The sequence below is a fragment of the Miniopterus schreibersii genome (assembly GCF_964146895.1).
Source record: "Miniopterus schreibersii genome assembly, chromosome: 5".
NCBI lineage: Eukaryota > Metazoa > Chordata > Mammalia > Chiroptera > Miniopteridae > Miniopterus > Miniopterus schreibersii.
In genome coordinates, this window is record NC_138106.1 from 46029559 (window position 1) to 46051542 (window position 21984).

Consider the following 21984-nt stretch of genomic DNA (forward strand, 5'->3'; position numbering starts at 1 on the left):
AGGAAGATAATAAGAGTACTTTTCTCGGAGGGCTGTTTTGAACATTAAACGGGTTAATAGATACATAGCAGTTAGAGCACACAGCCTGGCACCTAGAACGTGCTATGTAAGTGTTAAGTCTCGTCGTTGGCATTTACACCCGAGGACACAGGTCCCAGTCCCTGACCGAGTCATGGCTGGCCCAGACATTACATCAGAGTCACAGTCACTTCGTAGTGCTTTGGTGGCTGGAAACGTGATTGGATTTCTCTGCCTGCCTGGGTTCCTGATCTCCTCCCTGCTCTGGTCTTTGGAAATTACACAATAGCCTTATTCCCCTTTGTGTCAGTGACATTTGGACACCAATCTCCATTCCTAACCCTTCCCTGGAGCCCCAGTGCTGCCTCTTAAACAATCCGTGGCTGTGGCGCCTCGAACCCTTGCTTCACATCACTGTCAAAGCTGCCCGGTTGGGCTCTGCCTAGTGGGTGGACTCACAGGCCTTGTGGGGCTGATCCATTGAGATAATTCCCCCAGGCTACTGAGCATTTTTTCTGGGAAGTTTCTCTTTCCTTCTCCTGGATAACTGTGGTATGTAGATTAGTAGGAAGACCCAATTCCAGAATCAGACTGATCCTAATTCAAATCCAAGCTACTCCCCTAGCATCGGGGAAATTATTAAACTATTCAGAGTTCCCTAACTCAGCCCACAGCTATGTTAGGTAAAACTGGATACATTCAGGAGGTAGTTGAGAAATATGCTTTCTCTTGTTTTAAAAGTAAAGCTCATTCTATTTACTTTTATTTATGTTTTGCCTTTGTTTCCCTGTTAACCTTATATGAGATGCTAGAGGGTTTGAATTTGCTTGTGCCCTTCTCTGTAGGGCAAGCTCACTACTAGAGGTTTGCTAGCAGTGCAATGACTCAAACAGTTTAAAATGAAATGATGAAATTGTATCAGGCTGATTTCAGAAGTGAGTTTGAGTGACCCTCTCATGGAGATTAGCTTGCTTCCTTCCCTAGCTATGCTGCATTAAACAGGCAGGATAGTCATTTTTTCATCTGACTTCACACAGAGCCAGCCCAGAGGCTTTGCTGTTTTTGTTGTGTTTTTTTGTTTTTGTTTTTTTTTAAAAATAGGAATTGTTACTGAAAGGTAGGTCACTGCGATCTAGCTTTGGTCCTTTATGTTTCTCCGGTCTCATGACTGATGCAGTTCTGGGGGAAATAAGTAGTTGTCTATATACCCTGCCTCTGGAAAAAACAAACAAGCAATGAGCATAGGGCTAAAAGAAATCAAATAGGTTCTTGTCTCTGTCCTTAAGTAAGAGCTTGACTCCCTTAATAAAAATAAGCTAGCTCCTCCAACATTAGCAGTGGAGGAAAGCTCCAAATAGTGCACGAGATCTACTTAAACTAAAAATGATTTATTGTTTATCTGAAATTCAAATTTAACTGGGAATCCTGTATTTCTTCTGGCAACCATAACTAGCAGAGCCAGAAAAAGCAGTCACGGTGATGGCATCTACGTGAGAAGGGGGAGGGAAATTGGGCCCATGTAGGTAGGCCAGCGTCCACGGGGCGAAGGGAAGAATTCTGGCGGACAGATGACTGTAGCATGTGAGGCAGTGTGCTCTTGCTGGGTCTGAGCGGAAGGCTGTGCCGTCGAGGGCTGGTGGTTTTGTTTTTCTTTCCTCGGCTGCCTTAGAGAGAGTGCCTGGTGGAGGCCTCCATCTATCTCCCCACTGTCCTCAGAGAGCGAGACTTCTCTCCAACCCAGGGCCAGTTGTTCTTTGGAGAACCTTCTGAGAAACGCAACACTGAGGGGAAAAGGAAGAGATATGCAGTGAAACGCCTAAAGTATAACCTCGTCTGAGCCAAATGTAGCCCACAGCATCCTAAAAATGAGACACGTGGGCACCTCCAGCCTCTAATTACACCGCGAGGATGACGCAGATCGGCTGCAGCTCAGGGCTGCTAGAGAGTGGACCAAACCAGACGTTTCTTTCCTTATGGGAAATGGGGAAGCAGTCGCTTTGGAGATGGCAGGGTGGAGAGAAGGCATGCATTTAATTCTTGTCGGTATGAACACATTGTTTATTTTAGCCTACCTAATATAGATTTTCTGTGAGGCGCAAAGCATCCAAAATGGTCTGTCTGTTGTAAAATGAAATCAAAACAGAGGAGCTCACTAGTTATTAGGGAAAATGCAAATTAAAAAACACAATAAAATACCACTACCTGCCTTCTAGAATGACTAAAATTAAATTACAAAACAATACAAAAACTGACAATACCACATGCAAGCCAGGTTGTAGATCAACAAGGCAAAAGGATGCACTCACTTTGGAAAACAGTTTGGCAGTTTCTTACAAAGTCAAACATACACTTACCAGGATACCCAGAGACCTCATTCCTGGTGTTATATTTGTTTATTCCAAGAGAAGTAAAAACACACATTCACACAAAGACCTGTATGCTAATATTTATAACAACTGTTCTCATAATAGCCAAAACACTGAACCAAACAAAAGTCCGTCAAGCGGTACATGGATAAACAAACCGTGGTACATCCAAACAACGGACTACTACGCAGCAACGAAAAGGAACAAAGCTGCAGAAACATCAACAACACAGAAAGACTGCAAAGCATTATGTACGTGAAAGCAGCCAGACTCACAGGCTAGGTGCTACTCTATGATTCCATTTACATGGCGTTTTGGAAAATGCAAAAAAAAGATACAGAAAGTAGACCAGTGGGATGGGGATTTTCTACAAAGGGATATGAAGGAATTTGGGGGTGATGTAACTGTTCGATACCCTGATTGTGGTGGTGATTACACAATTGCGTACATTTGTCAAAACTCGTTGAACTGTGCACTTTAAAAAATGATTTTACTCTATAAATTAGCCTAATAAACCTGACTTCAAAAAACTCTTAGGTATTATTTTTATTACGATGTTGTTATCACCTATGTTAATGTGAGCTACTATTTGAATAATAAGTGCCAGTCACTATGCCACACATTATATGTATATTAGATAATTTTAAATATGTATTAGATGACGGTTCTATACATGTTAGATAATTATATATATGCATATATGTTAGAGTGATTATGAGATGAGAAAACTAAGGCTCAGAGAGGTTAAGGAACTTGCTCAGGGTCACCAAGGTGGTCAGTGGTAGAGCTGCGATTTGAACCCAGGCGTGTCTGATTCCAGAGCCGTCGTATCTTGCTGCCCTAGTTCAAGGTGTAAGCATCGTCAGCTCACATGTGTCTAGTCACGGTTTCTGAACCTCAGCACAATTGACATTTGGGGCTGGATATGTTTTTGTTTGGGGGGACTGTCCTGTGCATTGTAGAATGTTTAGAAGTACCCCTGGCTTCTGCTCAGGAGATGCTACTAGTGCCCCTTCAGTTGTGACAACCAAAAATATCTCCAGACATTGCCATGTGGACTCTAGCGGCAAAGTCCTCTCCTCCCCCCATTAAAAGCCCTGAGATTTCAGTGAGACTGTCCCAAAGAAAAACCCCACATGGACCCTCTGAAAATACTATCCAGAGAGGCTGTTTGGCATATTTGGGTGGCTGGAGCACTGACTTGGAGCATTTGGGTAGTGGGTGAACCCTCGGGAGTTAATTCTACATAAAGCTCATGTGAAGAAATATATGTGCACATGGACATTGAAACATAAGAATAAATCTATAGAGTTTCATAACAATTACTTATGGCAAAATGTGCGTTTTCCTGCCAATGCAATCACCCTGGGAAGCTTTCTGCTCCTGCCAGTGGTGCCTCATAGTCTGGGACAGCGCTGGGGCTGCCCTGGGAGCCGCCTCTGCTTTGAAAGCTTCGCCTGGGGCGAGTCTTCACCTTTGGAGACAGCTGGCAGTGCCCAAGGAAGGCAAGCAGGCGGGCAAACAAACTAGGTGATTATGTGTGTGTGTGTGTGTTTTTTTCTGAAAAAGATGCAGCTCTGGCCTGTGTGCTCTAGTGGTTAGAGCACTGGCTCACACACAGAAGGGTCTTGGGTTTGGTTCTCAGTCAAGGGCATGTATTTGGGTTGTAGGTTTGATCCGCACCAGCCCTGGTTCAGGGCTCCTGAGGGCGGCAGCCAATTGATGTCTCTCCCCCTCCCTCCCTCTCTTCCATTCTCTCTATAAATCCATGAAAAAAATGTCCTCAGGTGAGGATTGACAACAGCAACAAAGAAGATGTAACCATGAAGTAATAAGATTGATTTTTCTCTGCAGTTTGTTCAATGCCTTATGTGTTTAGTGGTTTTTTAAACAAATCATGCAATAATAATACTAGCTACCAATCAGTCGCCGAGCGCTTACTATGCTACCTTGCAGTATGAGAGAGTCATCTTGTTGAGTCATCATAAGAACTCTGAGACCTATTATCATATATAAAAATTAACTCAAAAGGAACCAGTGACCTCAATATAAAAACTAAAACTCAGCGGCTGAGCATCGGCCTATGATCCAGGTGTGCGGGAGGCGGCACATCAGTGGCTCTCTCATCGTTTTTGTTTCTCTCTCCCTCCCTCTCCTTTCCTCTCTCTGAAATCAATAAAGACATATTTTTTAAAAAAGAAAAGCTAAAACTATTAGTTTTATAGCTAAAACTCTTAGAAAACATAGATATAAATCCTTGTGACCATGGATTAGACAATGTTTGTTTTTAAAATATGACACTAAAAGCACAAGCAATAAAAAAATAGATAAATTGGACTTAAAAGCTTTTGTGTTTCACAGGACACTATCAAGAAAGTGAAGACAGCCCTAGCCGGTTTGCCTCAGTGGTCAGGAGGGTCCCAGGTTTGATTCCGGCCAAGGGCACATACCTCAGTTGCAGGTTTGAGCCCTGGCCCCGGTTGGGGCATGTGCAGGAGGCAACCAATGGATGTGTCTCTCTTATATTGATTTTTTTTCTCTCTCTCCCTTACATTCTTTCTGAAAAGCAATGAAAAAAATATCCTCTGGTGAGGGTTAAAAAACAAACAAAACAAAGACAGTCCACAGAATGGGAGAAGATATTTGCAAATAATAAATAAGAGATTAATATCCAGAATATATAAAGATCTCTTACAATGCAACAATAAAAAGACAAATACTCTGATTTTAAAATGGGCAAAGGAAATACACATTTCTGTGAAGAAGATACACAAAGGCCAATAAGCTTGTGAAAAGATGCTCAACATCACAGCCATCAGAGCCATCAAGGACACACAAATCAAAACCACAGCAAGATAGTACTTTATACCCACTAGGACAGCTGTACTAGGATGGCTGTGATAAAAAAGACAGACAATACCAAGTGTGGGTAAGGATGTGGAGAAACTGGAACCTTCATACATTGCTGATGGGAATGTAAAATGGTGCAGCTGCTGTAGAAAGAAGTTGGGCAGTTCCTCAAAAATTTAAATTTAAATTTTTGAATATGACTCAGCAATTCCACTCCTGGATACACACCCAAGAGAAATAAAAATATTCCCACAACAAAATCTTGTACAGGAATGTTCATAGCAGTAATATTCATAATAGCAAAAACATGGAAACAGCTCAAATGTCTGTCAACTGATGAGTGGATAAATTGTGATACATTCATCCAATGGACTATTATTCAGCCATGAAAAGAAATAAAATACTGCTACATGGTTATAAAATGGATGAACCTTGAAAATATGGTATGATTTCATTTATATGAAATGTTTAGAATAGCCAGATCCACAGAAGCAGAAAGTAGGTAAGTGGTCACCAGGGTCTGGGAAGAAGGTGGAATGAGGAGTGACTGCTGTGGGTATGGGGCTTCTTTGTGGGGTAATGAAATGTTCTGGATTAAACACCTCAGTAGTGATGCCTGCACAACTTTGTGAATATGCTGAAAAACACTGAATTGTACACTTTAAAAGGGTGAATTTTGTGATGAGTGAATTATATGTCAATTTTAAAAAAAGAACTCTGTGAGGTGATTACTATCATCATCTCTATTTTACATAAAAGAAAACTCATGTTCAGAGGCAAATTATTCAAAGTGGCTGAATAATATGTGAAAATTCTGCTTTGTACTTCCAAACTCTTTGCAGTTTTGTGTATTTGCTTGTTTTCCTTTTAAAAATGTGATCACGAGTGTGTGTGTGTGTAATATAACTATAATGTAAATCATGTTATGCCTATTGTGCTACATCTTGCTGGCAATTTTTATTATATACATATAATAAAATATATATGAGAAAAATAGAGAGAGGAATTCCTTAGTATTTCATAGAATAAGTGCATCGAATTTATTTAATCGTCTCCTCTATTGATCGATATTTTAGCCTGCTCATTCTGTAAACAATGTGTTTATTCCATTCTTGTTTGCTCACTACTCTTCTCACTCCCACCCACGCCCCCTGGATCCTCTCTCCTCCACTCTATGTTACCCCTACCCAACGGCACCTACCCAGTACCTTCGTTAGACTTAGACGAGAGAGTCTTTCCCCAGACTGTGTGTACTTTAGAGGACCCTACACATGCATACACACAATGTAAATTAATTGAGCACTATATGGGCCCCTTTATCATTCAGGATCCAGCACTCAGCACAGGTGCAATGTGATCCACATCTTTAAACATCTACTCTACTAACTAACACAGCCCAGGGAAACACTTCTCTACATCTCTTGCCCTATGTCCCCCAAACAAAGGCAACTGCCTCCAGACCTGTGCTGCCGATGTTGAAGGCGGATGCTGCTTCTGAGTTTGGAGAGGACTGGAGCAGGGTAAGTATTTAGACAACTAACTCGTCAAATCCTTCCTCTCACACTGCAGGGGTGTAATAGATTATTGCATAACAAAGTATTTCCCAGTAGTGCCGAACATCCATTTCTCACTTCTTTTCATGTTTCTAAATCATGATTCTCCTGGTAGTCACACTAGTTGCACAGAATGTCAAAGAAATATTTTATAATAGTAAACAATGTTATTGTTATATATTTTATTGCTTAATACATATTGTGTATATGTAGGTCTAGGCATAACATATGTGAAGCTCTGTAAATAACCAATCCTTTACAATGGCAATCTGATGGGCTGTGGTAAATTGTCTGCAAAGATAGCTGCCAATAATTTCTCTCATTCCTGTCTACTCATGCCATTTCTCCCATCGAGAAGTGGAGCCTGCCTCAACTAAATGTGATCCCTGCTTTTCTCTGATCCCCACCACATTGGGCCTCTCCTATGATACCCAATTAACTCTATAATGTGCTATCTCCCTTCTCATTGGAAAACTTCTTAAGGACAGGTATGTCACATTTATCAATTTTCCTTTGGAGTCTAGCACACAGCAAGGCCCATTAAATATGTTTTTTAATAGAAATAGGAGTTTGACATCAGTCTCAAGGGCTTTTGGTGTTTATAAGCTGAATTTTGAAGGAATCCTAGAGCTAGAAGATTCAAACCCCAGCTTCTTCAAGTCTTTAAACAACTAAATAAGAGAGGCAACATAGTTTTATAGGGAAGACTATGAATTCTGCAGCCAGACTGTCTGGGGTTGAGTCCTGGCTCTTACCACATACTAGCTATGATATGACCTTGAACAGGTTACTTTATTTCTCTCTGCCTCAGTTTCCTCATCGGTAAAATGAGGATAATTACATTTCTTACCTTAGAAGGTTATTAAGAAAAATAAATGAATTGATATCTGATAGCACTTAGCTCAGTGCCTGACACATAATAAATTAATATAATATTAAAAAAAAAAGAAGTGGAGTCTGTTTCTTTTCCCTTGAATCTGGGATGACCTTATGATTTGCTTTGATTAATAGAGTATGGCAGAGGAGACTGCCATTCAGGGCCTGGGTGTTAGGCCTGGCAGCTTCTGCTTTCCTGCTGGGATCTAGCCACTGTGTAAGGAAGCGACCTTCGTTCAGACGACTGAGTGATGAGAAACCATATGGAGAGAGAGGTCTCAGCCTTCTAGCCATCCCCTCAAAGGCTCAGACATGTGAATGAGGTAACCTTAGAGTCTCCATCTCGAGTGGGACCGCCCCATGACTGCAGTCTCATGAGTGAGCCCGGGAGAGACCAGTAGAAGAACCAGCAATTCAATTCACAGAATGGTGAGAAATAAGAGATCATTATATTAAGCCAACACGTGTTTTCTTAAAATATATTTTTATTGATTTTAGAGAAAGAGAAAGGGAGAGACAGAGAGAGAGAAACATTGGTGAGAAGAAAGATCAATATTGATCGGCTGCCTCCTGCACGCTCCCTCCTGAGAATTGACCCTGCAACCCGGGTATGTGTCCTGACGGGAATTGAACCATGACCTCTTGGTGCATGGGTCCACGCTCAACCACTGAGCCACACCAGCTGGGCAAGCCACTAAGTTTTGAGGTGATTTGTTACGTAGCAAAAGATAACTAAAACATGAATGTTGCTAGAGTTGCTAATAGTTCTATCTTTATAAAAATAGTTAATAAGATTTAAATTGTCAAAAAATTAAAACTTTCAACTTTAAGTAATTTTGATCTAAATTGTTGCTATTGATGAATTACGATCTGCATTTTAAAAAAAATTTTAATAGTTTTGAATAGTTTAGGGAAAAAAACTTTAAATTTTTACATTTCTCAGACTTATGTTTTTATGAACATTTATTTTAAATTTTGTGTACTTTGTTTTTTTTCTTTTGTTTTTTAAAAATACACCTTTATTGATTTCAGAGAGAAGAAGGAAGAGGGAGAGAGAGAGAGAGAAACATCAATGATGAGAAAGTTGTCACTGATCGGCTGCCTCCTGCAAGCCCTTGACTGGGGATCAAGCCTGCAACCCAGGCACGTGCCCTGGCCAGGAATTGAAACACGATCTCCTGGATCCTAGGTCAATGCTCAACTGCTGAGCCATGCCCGCTGGGCGAATTTTGTGTACTTTGAATAGTTACATTTACTTTTTAGCTCTGAATAATCACTTCTGTCATTTGAATACAAATTATGTGAAAATCTTCATTATAACAACATTATTGAACATTTTACTGAAATGAAAGCATGAAAAACAAATTTCATGGCCCAAAAAAACAATAATTCACGAATTACGTGTATATTTTATGACCCACCAACAGAACTCCCACGTTGCCTTTGCCATTTTACACACATATTTAAAATCTTTTGCCATTATAAACATAAATTTGTTAAGGTAAAAGGAGAGAGTGTATTTCATTTAACAATAAGTTAGTTTGATTTATAACTTTTATTTATTTAGTTAGTTGTTAATCCTCACCTGAGGATATTTTTTCCATTGATTTTTTTTTTTTTTTTTAAGAGAGAGTGGAAGTGAAGGGGAAAGACATAGCGAGAGAAACATAGCCTGCAACCCAGGTATATAGCCTTGACCCGAAATGAACCCGCAACCTTTCAGTCCATGAGCCAACACTCTAACCACTGAGCCAAGCCGGCTAGGGCTGAATAACTTTTAAACATTTAGATCCTTGGTATGTGGTTATTTGTGCTCTTGCCCCAGGCCCTGCAGACGTTCGGGGCAGGCTTGTCTCTGTCATGACCTTTCCTTCAACCATCTGACAAATACATTTATTTACCTACTAGATAGCTCTGCCTACTTGCCTACGAGAATTTCAGACTCTGCCTGTCCAAAACGAAATTCATCATCTTTCTCTACCAAACATCCTTCCCCTTCTGGTGATTTCTCTGGAGATCACCCTTGGTTTCTCCACCCAGTTACTCTTCCTTAACTCCCTACATAATCCAATCTGTCCCCTCATTTTTCCTCACCTGCGGAGGCTGGGCCTCGACAGTCAGCATCTCCCGCAGAGTTATCTGGCCCGCGGGCCAGGCTGAAACACGAGCTCCTGGGCTGCTCCCCCAGAGTTTCCACTTCAGGGGGTCTGGGCTTGGACCCGATAATCCGCATTTCTAACAGGTTCCTAGGTGACGCTGCTACTGGTCCAGGGCTGCACTTTGGGAACTATGGGCATAGAGGGTGAATTCAAATCTTACTGCTCTTATTTACTCTGGGAACTTAGGCAATTTTCTTAGTTTCTCAGCCTGTTTCCCAATCTATGTAATAGCGATAAACCTTTGAGAGTTGAAGTCAGTGAGCTAACACAGGTAAAGCACTTTATACAATAAGCCTGGACCAGTAAGGGCTTAATAAGTGGTAGCTAGTCCTTCATCACCTTTCTCCTGCATCTATAAAACCATCTGAGTAATCCGTCCCTATCTCTGACCACAATCTCTTCCTTTCTATTCCTGCCTACTCAATAACATTTGAACACATTCAAATCTCTTCCAATTAAAAAAATCCCCACAGTTTGGCTTTGACTGCATTCCTTCCTCTAGCCACCCTATCTCAATCCTTTCCTTCATATCTAAGCATCTTGAAAGGACTAAGATCGCTGCCTCTACTTCTTCCGTTACAAGCCACTCTTCAGTCCATCTTAGCCTGGCCTTTGCTTCCTCAGTCTCCTAAGCCAGCTCTCTCTAAAATAGCAAATGGCTTCCCCTCATTGCCAAATCTCCTGGACAGTCGATGGCGATATGACATTTAACGCTGCTGACACATCTTCCGTAGGAAGCAGTTTCGAAAATGGATCCCAGTGATCTCCACCTCCTGGTATTCACTCCCTTTTATAACCCCCTCCCCTTCTGCGTGGGCTGAGCCTTGTAACTTTGTTCCAAGGAACAGAATAAGGCAGAAGTGAGATGAGATGACATGGTACTTCCAAGATGAAGTTATAAAAGACTCTTTCTCTGAGTCTTCTTGCATGTTTGCTCTGTGAAGCGAGCTCCCATGTTGTGAGGTGCTCTGTGGAGAGATTCACACGAGAAAGATCTGAGGCCCTCTTCCTAACAGCTCTCTGAAATGGAATCCTGCCAACAACTGGAACAGTTTGCCGATAGTATGGAAGAGAATCGATTCCCAGTCAACCCTTCAGATGAGATCGCAGCCTTGGCTAACACCTGGATGGCAGCCTTGTAAGATACTTTAAAACAGAGGACCCAGCCTAGCATCGCAGGGATTCCTGACCCACGCAAAGAGTGAGATGGTAGGTGTGCTTTGTTTTAAGCCACGAAGATTTGGGATAATTGTTACACAGCATAGATAACTAACAGATCTTCCTTCTTAAAATGACTTTTCCATGGACTTCCACAGTTCCTGGTTTTCTCTAATTCCCTGTCTCTTCCTTCTTTCTCTCCTTCACAAGCTCTTCTGATATTGCTGCCTCTCACCTCCCACTGTTTCTTAAGGTTCTTCTTTTCTTTCTACCTACATTTTCTTGAAAGTATCACCCCTTCTATAATGCCATCTATAATCCAGTGGCCCAGATTTATATCTCCAGCTCTTTTGAGTGCCAAGCCCATATAGTCAACTGCCTAAAGGCCATTCCCACCTGACACAGACTCAGCATATTCAAAACTGAACTTTTTATTTCCTACCTAATCCTACCTCATCCTGTGCTTTCTGCCTCAGGGAGCCACCAGCCACCCAGTTGCTCAAACCGGAGACCCAAGAGTCAGCTTTTATTTCTATATTCAACAGATATTTATGGAGCAGCTAAAGTGTGCCAAGAGTGCTCTAGGCTCAGGGAGAGTTTATATTCTTGTGAATAGAGAGACAATGAAGATGAATTACATGGCATGAGATCTATCTATCTGTATCTTTCTCTCTCTCTCTCTCTATAACATCTATATAACATGAAATGGTACTGGGGGAAAACTGAGCAGGCAGGACAATGACCGTCAGGGAAAGTGAATTGCAGTATCAGACAGTGTTGTCAGCATAGGCTTCATGAAGAAGGAGACACTCGAAGGAAGCAAGGACTATGCTCGATGAATATTTGGGAAAAGAGCATTTCAGGAAGCGGGGACAGCTAGTTCAAATGCTTTGACAAGAAACTTAACTAGGAGTGTGAGGAACAGCAAGCTGGCCAGTGTGGCTGGAATAGAGAGAGCTGGGGGAGATTATTGGTGATAAGGTCAGTGAGGTACCCAAGCCCAGATCACGTACAGCCCTACTGGCCATTGTAAGGATTTGGGCTTTTACTCTGAGCACAGCAGGGAAACCATGGGAGTGTATGGAGTGGAGAAATCATGTGATCACTCTGGTTACTATATTTACAATAGGCTGTAGAGAAATTATTTCCTCTTCTTTTTATCTCTCAGCCTCCAAGCCCTGCTTATTTTATCTCTTAAATATATCTCGAACCCTTCTACTTCTCTTAATTTCTTTTGTCACTACCTAAGTAAAGCCAATAACATCCCTCATTCATTCACTCAACTAATGCTTATTGAACAGCTACTATGCTCCAGGCACCAGTCCTCAGTGCTTGGGACACAGCAGTAAAAAGACAGCCTGTATAGAGCTTACATTTCTCCCTTGGACTTACTGCTTTTAAAAACTTGTCGTCTCTTAAATCGTGTTATTAATTATTTGGTTACTTGTGAAATCAGGGACATTATCGATTTTGTTTACCAACGATATTCTCAGGGTCTAGAACAACAACTTTCATATAATATGTGCTCAACAAATAGTAGTTGAATGAATAAAGTACTGCAACAGCCTCCTAACTGGGGTATTTCCAGTGACTTTTAAACTTTTTTGACCTTGACCTACAGGAAGAAAAACATTTTACACTGTGGTCCAGTAAAGACTCACACACACACACACACACACACACACACACACGAATGCATGAATGTATACATATATAATCAAAAGTATCATTATGTGTGGTGCTGTCTGCTTATGAGTGAAGTTACCTAATATTATTTATTCTATCCTATTATGTTTCATTAAAAACACCCTGCCAGTTCCAACTTTAAATTTTATTTGAGAGTCCACTACTGGGACTTAACCAGAAGTTTGACAAACACTACCCTAAAGTATCCTCCACAACCAGAGTGTTGTTTCTAACTCAGAAGTCTTGTCATGTTACTTCTCTGCATAAAATCCTTCAGTGACAGCCTGTTAGTCTCAGGCAGTTTTTCCCAAACACCAGTCATTTATGACTGTTCATGTACCAACTATAATGTAATATATTCAATTTTTTGCCTGTAAATTGAATCACTTTTGTCACTCAGCCTCATCTTAAGCAATAATTTAAGAGAAGTAATATGTTAGATGCATGAATTATATATTTTTCTAGTGCTTATGAAATCCATTCACTACCCAAATAAAAAACACCGGACTGTGTGCCATCTAAAATCCTCTTATTTATCATCCAGCCACGCTTTGGGGAAACCTGCTCTCAGGATAAAGGTCAGATGCCTCAGCTTAGCCCACGAGGCACTCTGAAGCCGGCTGGTGCTTTCCACTGCAGTCTCATTTTTTTACCACTTCCTGCATTCATTCATTCTGAACGACTGGCAGGCCCCCGAATGCACTAAGCCCTCTTTGGCTCTAGGACTCTGTACTGCCATCTCCTTCTGCCCAGAGCTCCACCAGAACCTCCACTTACCCCTCTTCAGGTCTCAGCTTAGATGCTGCCTTGGGAGAGCTGTTCTGGCCACGGGGCTGGGCTGGGTGCTCCCTAGGACCCCAAGCTTAGCCCTGTCTTCGAGTGCATCCCTCTGAAGCGAAGCAGCGTCTTCACCATGTTTTACTTCAGCTGAGGACCACGAGCTCCTTTAGGGGAGAAAGAATATTTTATTTACCATAGTACTTCTAGTATTTGGTAGAGTACTGGAAATTTAATAACAATCTGGTTGATAGACAAAAGAACCAATGTATGGATTTCTCAAGGAAATGAACATTGCTAACAGTGCGTTGCCTGAAACATATTAGGCATTCAAAAAATATTGTTGAGTGATTGAAAGAAGTGAGGGCTGACCCTCACCCTAGTGACATTACTTAAAAAAAGATATTTGAGAGATGGTCTCAAATTCTAATGTCTTTGCTCAGTGTGACAGTATTCTCTGCTCCCTGCCCAGGAAGAGGTCAGAAATGAGGTCAAAGTGTCTATCTGTGGCCTCGGAGACTTTTGGTCCCTTGATAAACAAGCCTGCTGCAGCAGAGGACAGGGTCTGTCGGGAAAGCCGCAGCACAGAGGGGACATATCTGTACCCTTTTCTCTTGCTCAGTGTGAAGTAGCTATAAAGTAAATATCAAATGTTTGAATTAATTTTCGAATCCATACTTCATGCGTGTGTTCACTACACTTAATGTTATGTTACTATCTGTCCATATTTTGATGGCATTACTCCCCTTTTCCAAGGTTTTAGAATATGTGATTTTTAAGACTGACGGTAATAATTTTTCTTACACTGTGCGCCATAGGGATATATGATAAAGGTTTCACAGTAACTAAATTGTACTCTAAGACTTTTATTTTTCTTTTCTCTATTAGCTCTCCTATCTGGCATCTTGGAGAATGGGGTATTTGGTATAAATAGAGTCCCCCTATAACTGATGTTTAATACTGTAAGCACCAAAACATTAAAAAACAAAATATTTGGAAGCTTTCCCAATATACCATATTCCCTAGCTTTTTGAATAAGATGCCCCAAATATTAACGGTTCTATGCTGACTCGGGCTCTCCCTATGGAACCAGTTACTTGGATGTCATATCTGTTCATGCCAGAGGTCTGCGGAGCCCTCCTGCAGACTCAGATGACATGGGGCCTGAGGCTAAGCGGGTGATGACTTTAGCTGTGACATTGAAATTCATTTTCTTGCAAACAAAACCCCCAAATTGGCTGATTTCTAAGCTTTCCCTGCTTATTTCTTTTTCATGTTTTTGGAGGGGTGGGGGGTAAATGCTATTTGTTGGTTCTCCGATTTTATAATCAGAGCACGGAAGACTCGTTCACAGTTACGAAAGATGCCCCCTCCTTTTCAGAAGGGAAGAATGAAGCTTATGGAGCTTTATCATTATTTACGGAAAAGTATAAAATGATTGTCTTTATGAAATATCAATTAGCGAAAGAGAAGGTAAAACAGACTTTCCCACCAGACAGTCATCTACTCGATCACTGACGCTGTCACTTCCTTTCGCTGTTGCTGCTGTAGGTCACTTTCGCATGGTCCTCAGCTTGCATTTGCGCTTCAGCCTTCCTTGTTCACATTTTGTTCACGGGGCAGGGAGGATTATTTGGCAACCAGTTCAAGATGAGTGTGTGTGTGTGTGTGCTTATGTGTGTGTGTGAAAGGACTTCAAAGCTTACACATTTTTTTAATTATCAGGAGATAAGTGCTTCTCTAAATATAAAAGTCTTGCATAATGTTTGATATTTGTACAGAGCTTCACATGTCTGTTTTTAGATGCATGGACAAGGCGGAAAGTATTGTTTTGGTATCGGAATGACAGGCTAGAGGCTCCGTCCATGAGGTGACCCAAAGCACCCTCTCTATACCTCGATGTTTTCACAGCGTATTATGCTGAAATTATTGCATTTCTTGAGCTGTCTCCTCCGTTAGTCTAAGAGTGTCTCCTGAGCTTACAGCATGTCTGAGCCTTCTCTGAACCCAACACTTGTATTCTTATGTAGCTGCATAATCTTCAGAAAAGTATAAAATGGTTGCCTTTATGAAAAATCCATTAGCGAGTGAAGAGGTAACACAGCCCCAGCCCCGGCCCTTCTTTCTCGTGTTCATGCACATCTTGGCCTCCCAGTCCTGGGTCCCCCACATCCCTCTAAACCACAGTTACCCCAGGGCTGGTGAACCCAGTGCCTCCTTTACATTCTTCTGTTGTCTTGCATGTGGGCTCTCAGTCAATGTTTACACTGCACATTGGCAGGTAGGAAGATAGTCAACTAACTCCTTCGTGTTGATCTCCATCATTGTTTAGCAGCAGGGTCGTTTTCATATTCCCTGATAAGTCCAGAACTCTGACATGCTTTTAAATTTAAATTTTAAAAAGATAGTAAAAACAAGAAAGAAAAAAGTTCATCACTGCACTATATCACACTCTCTGGCAATATGCAAATGTATAAAATCTTTAAAAGCTCTAGAATGATACAACATTTCCAATCGATATTCTCTTTTATGGACACTCACAGCTTTAATATATCTGAGTAGTTAACTTGTCTTCATTCTGCTTAAACTTTGGGAAAGGAGAGGTGGGAACTTGATTCCCTGTCATTTGCTAAGTAGAAGCATCTTTACAAAAGCCCAATTTCATCAGCTTTATAAATAAAATTAGTCAAGCAAAGATTATGCTCAGAAATAAATTCTCTGAATAATGTGACATATTTTTTTATGTGGTTTAATTTTTCCTAGTGCCATCTACCTATCGTATGCACTTTTTATTCCCCATGCTGAACATCCTTTAAGATATTTTCCCACCTAAGTCATTTCTTATACTTGTATAGTTTCTGTCCTTTCTCTTGCCTCAACCCACTTGCAGGAACTGACTTCTTTTCCCTATTGAATTCTATTTTTAGGAAATTTGATTCAGCACCATTTTTAAGTCCTTCTTAATAGTAAGAATAGCAATAACTATACTACTACTACTACTACCTACAACACAAAGAACATTTAACTATGTGTCAGATATTGTTCTAAATATTTTACGTGCATTAAGATTTAATATTCTTGCCTGGCCGGGCATGGCTCAGTGGTTAAGCGTCGACCTAGGATCCAGGAGATCAGGGTTCGATTCCCGGTCAGGGCACAGGCCCGGGTTGCGGGCTGCAGCCGATCAATGACTCTCTCATCATTGATGTTTCTATCTCTCTCTCTCTCCCTCTCCCTTCCTCTCTCTGAAATCAATAAAGATATATTAAAAAAAAAAGATTTAATATTCTTAACAACCCTAAGAGGAAATTACTATTATTAGCCCCATTTCCTAGGTGGGGCATTTGACAGCACCGAGAAGTTAAGCTAGTAAGTGGTAGAAGCAGGATTTAAACTGAGGAGTGTTTAATTGCAATCTGTAGACTTAACCATCAGGCTAACCTCTAGGTACTAATAGGATTGTATCCTCACAATGTTGCTTTATTTTATTTTTTTTCCTTTCCCACTGGCACCATCCTGGTCCAAGACCTTATTTTCATTTATTATTGTGTTCTTATGCATCTTGATTTTTCACTCATGTCTTTTCTATATCCCTCCAAACAACAGTTATCTCACAATTGATGAACGTTAGCGCAATCGAGTACCTCCCTTAGATGCTGCTGAGAGGTGGAGGGCTACTTATCTTTGTAAACTCAAGAATTCATTACATTACCTAAATTCTACATACTAACAGAGTAAGTAGGAGAGACTAGGCCATTCATTAGTTTTCTAAAAATTTATTGATTGATTGATTTTTAGAGAGAGGGGAAGGAAGAGAGAGAAAGAAACATGGATTTATTGTTCCACTTACTCATACATTCATTGGATGCTTCTTGTACGTGCCCTGACCAGAGATTGGATCCCTAACTTTGGTCTCCTGGGATGGCGCTCTAACCAACTGAACCACTGGCTAGGGCCCATTCGTTTTTTTGTTTTTGTTTTTAAACAGCCTTATTGAAGTATAACTGATATACAAAGAACCGCACATATTTAATGTGTACCATTTGATGAGTTTGGACATATGCAAGCCCCATTGATACTATCACTACGTTCAAGGCAATAGATATATCCAACACCTCCCAGAGCTTTGTCTCTCTCTCCCTCTTTCTCTCTCTGTAAGAACACTTAACATGAGATTGGTTAAGAAAAAAAATTGTGAAGTACACAAAACCATATTGTTAACTGTAGGCACATGTTGTACAGCAGTGCTCTAAAACTTATTCATCTTGCATAACTGAAACTTTATACCCATTGAATAACAACTCCCCATTTCCCTGCCCCCTGGCACCTGGCAACCACTATCGTATTCTCTGCTTCTATAAATTTGACTATTTTAGATACCTCATATAAATGGAATCATGCAGTATTGGTCTTGCATGTCCTCCAGGTTCATTTGTGTTGTCACGAATGGCAGGATTTCCTTCCTTTTAAAGGTTGAATAATATTCCATTGTAGGTATATACATTTTCTTTATCAATTCATCTGTTGATGGACACTTAAGTTGTTTCCATAGCTTGGTCATTAATTTTAGAATATATCAATGATATGGAAGTGCCCTTCAGACCTGAAGTAGGATCTCAGGGGCAGGTGTCGTAGGAAAAGGTGGCCCATTGGACCAGGAAAAGCCATTTTTCTCCTGGGTCCATTAGGAATGACGAGATGTGGAGGCAGGCTCTTGTGGGCCAGTCTGACAAGGCTACAAATTTAGAGCTTTGCAAAAGGGAGCCAAATTTCTCCTTAAGGTAGAACCAGACTTGACAAATGGCTCATGCTGCAGAGAAGATAGTTCTTTCACAAACTCCTGAGCTTGAGAGGTCCAGGATGCTTAAAAGATGGATCTGAAGACCTGGTCAAGTCTTTGGGGACAAGAGATGGAAATACATTCCTCTTCTAAAGAAGCCTGAGGACCAAGACTGAAGAGAACCCTTTCCTAAGCCAGAGGAGAGGAAAGAGGCTCTGGGAGACCCTGAAAATCCCACCAGTTGAAGCAGTGGTGCCAGCCCTCTCTAGGTTAGGCCACATCAGGTAAGATAGATGGGTGGCTATAGGCTGAATCTGACTCCCAGACATGTTTTGTCTGACATGCTTTCATGTTTTAAAGAAATGGAATTAGTTGTCAACGTTAATATTGGGGAGAGCTCACCCAATAATTTGGATTCCTTTCTCTTGATTTCCTAATCTTCACATTCCCACTTGGAAATAATCCGTTGGACATGAGTAACGGCTATGCCCTTTAGCCTGGCTTGAGCTCTCTGGTTCTTCACAATCCCTTTCACTGACTGTGGTCTTTATATCTGGCCTGTTTCACCTATTCATGTTACCTGCTTGGCTTTTTGGGCATTTAAGTTTGCTACCTGTGGACTGCATTCCGAGCGGCTTAGTTTAATGTGTATCGCACCCCCACCCCCCATTTTTTCTAGGCTCACTTAACAGATGTTCATTTCCTGGAGCCATCTGAAAAAGGGTGTCAAAGAAAGACATAAGCTATATAAACTATTTCAAGAAACTTTGTAACTTACCCATAAGAGTTGTGTTTCTCCATGGTGGTATGGAACAAAATTCAACAAAAGGGGCCCACAAAGTTGTTTAAAAGCACACCAAAGAAAGTAGGAGTTAGACAGCATTCATCCTGTTCCCCCTTTTAAAAGAGAAAGAACCACAATGAGATACCATTACATACCTATTAAAATAGCTAAAATAAAAAAGAGTGATAAAACCAAGTGTTGGTGAGAACTGGAAGAAACTCTATCTCTTATACATTGTTAGTGGGAATGTAAAATGATACAGTGATTCTGGCAGTTCCTTAAAAAATTAAGTGTGCATTTACCATGCAACCTATCAATCATACTCTCAGGCGTTTATCCCAGAGAAATGAAAACTTAGGTTCACACAAAAGCCTGTACAGATATGCCTTGTTTTTATTGTGTTTCACTTTATTACACTTCACAGATGTTGCATTTTTTACAAATCAAAGGCAAGACCCTTCACCAGCAGAAAGATTAAGGCTAGCTTTATTGTGATACCACTTTTTTGCAGTGGTCTTGGAATCTAATCCACAATATCTCAGGTATGCCTGTACACAAATGTTCAGCAGTTTTATTTGCAATAGTTTAAAAAAAAAAAAAAAAAAAAGGAATCCAAATGTACCTCACCTGGGGAATCAATGGACAGACCCTGGTATATTTATACACTGGAATACTCCTGGGACACAGAATGAATGTTTGATACCTGCAACAACCTAGATGGAACCCAAGGACATTATGCTTAAGTAAAAACACCAGTCTCAAAAGGCTATATGTTGTATAATTCCATTTATGTAACATTCTTGAAATGACAAAACTATAGAGATAGAAAACAGATTAGTGGTTAGCAGCGTTCAGAAATGGAGTAGGGGGTGGGATGGGGAGGTGGATTTTTGAATACAAAAAGGTAGCATGAGAAAATTCTTTTGTGGTGATGGAACAGTTCTGTATCTTGATCCTAGTGGTCACGTTAATCGACACACGGAATAGAATTGCATATACACACGAATTAAGCTTTTTTAAAATTGGTAAAAATGAAGTAAGTTTGTAGCCTAATTGATCATTGTTAATTTCCTGGTTTTAATGTCTTAATAAAATTTTAAAAGGTGTCACCATTGGGAGAAGCTGGGGAAAGGTAAATGGGACTCTGTACTATTTTTGCAACTTCTTGTGAGTCTATACTTCAGAATAAAATTTTTAAAAAAAAGTAAAGTTGGATGAGTGCCTACAGCTGGTATTTGGGGAGGTGAGCAGAGGAGCATGGAAAGGCAAAATGGGGCTGAGAAATATTTGTAGAATTTTAACCTACAAAAGGCTTAAACTTGCTCCCCCTCGCCACTTCTGCTGTTACTAACTCTATGGTGCTCTTTATTCAACTCACGTTACAGTGTGTTGTTGCTCAGTTATGGTGTAGAGCAGAGAACCAGATCTATTCCTAACCAACCAACTTTAGCCCATTGGGTATAATCTCCAGGCCTTCAATCCTTTTTAGTTATTAGTTTTCCTGTTACCTATTATTCAAAGTTTGCTTCTTTGCTGCCAGAGGTGCTTCGCATTTTAACCTCTGAATCTGATGCCATTGCAGATGCTGGAAGTTGCCAGAAGGCTGTCCTCCGGATAACTCTCTTGCTCTAGTTTGAATCACTGTTCTGTTGCAATTAGCATTCAGAATGTGCACTGTCATCTTATTTAAAAATACATATTTTTAAATGCAGAAAACACACGGAGAGTTGACTGTGGAGCTGTGGCTTGTCCTTGCTCTTCTTCGTTACCTGTGTCTCAATGAAGCTGAACCGCTGGGCCTCCGCTCTTTCTAAACAGGCGTCAGGGTTTACTAAGGTTAGTGCCTGGGGGTACATTAACCTTGCAGACACTAATCTAATTCGGTGCCATCACAAGGGCATAATACCAGAGTTTGGAACTTCGCCAGAAAGCACTATTCAAATGAGCATTCAGTTGGCAAGGGGTGGGGACGTGGGTGTGGACAAAGGAAGGGCTCCAGAAATGGTTATACAGGTATCTTAACGCCTTTCCTTTCCCTCTCCCCTCAGAGGAGATGCTTAAGTACTGCAGGGGACGCTCTAAATAAATCTTCAGGCAATTATGAAGAAACAGTAGTGAAGGTGTTTCTTCCCATGGTAAGCGGCTGGTGCTCATAACCACTCAGCATTCACTGAGCATCTTTTATGTCACGGGGCTGACCTTGTGCTAGGGCGGGGACGTGGAGATGAGTAATTGTAAACCATCCAGTACAGCAGCACCTCAGGGTGCCTCATAAATGCTGGTTGAGGGAAGGCACCGTGGCGGAGGTCACAATTGGGCTAAGGTCACTTAAAGGGCTCCAAGGATGGAGACGCGTAATTGTGCAATTCTAGCGTTTCCTAGATCATCACCAAGACTTTGCCACACAGACGGAGAAGTTTTGGGCCCCAGGTGAAGGGAGCGGGAAATACCACGTAAGACCTTGCGCAGCGGGGTCCGGGGCCGCATCGCTGCGTCTCGTCGGCGGACACTAACGGGGTTCGCCGCCTTCCAGGGCGCAGGGCCGCCGCTTCCGGAAGAGGCGGCATTTGGGGTGGTGGAGGCTAACGGCCGGAGGTGGAGAGCGGAGCGCCAGGTAAGAGAGGAGAAACGAAAAGGCTAAGAAAGGGTGGCCGATGACCTTTCACCGACGCCCCGCGCCCGCCCTTCTCCCCGGGCCTGAAACGCACGCGACCCCCGGGTCCTCCGCTTCCCAGCGCGCTGGGTACTGATCACGGCTGAAGGCGGACCTCCGCTCAAAGAGTTTTCCACAGTTCCGATCTTTTTCAAACGGCTGTCCTCCCAAGCGCAGCCCGGGGGACTCGTGGCCGAGGCCAGCCTCCCCGGCCACGCCGGGCGGGTGACACGCAGGCGCCGGGACAGAAACCACGCTGGGTCTTCCCAGCTCGGCCGCGGGAACAGGGAGAGCGAGCGCCGCGGAGCGCTTCCCGTGTGCGGG

At 41.7% G+C, this 21984-nt stretch overlaps 1 long non-coding RNA gene across 2 annotated transcripts; it reads right to left on the minus strand.

The window, feature by feature from the left end:
* Positions 1-1477: 1477 nt before the first annotated feature.
* Positions 1478-21945, minus strand: LOC308557764. Of its 2 annotated transcripts, none has more exons than XR_013998894.1 (4): positions 20516-21945; positions 19002-19120; positions 13444-13610; positions 1478-1799 (listed from the first exon to the last, which is right to left on the minus strand). It is a non-coding gene; the product is annotated as an uncharacterized lncRNA (long non-coding RNA). The 2 variants fall into 2 exon arrangements; XR_013998895.1 differs by lacking the exon at positions 1478-1799 and adding an exon at positions 9826-10790.
* Between the last annotated feature and the right edge of the window lie 39 nt (positions 21946-21984).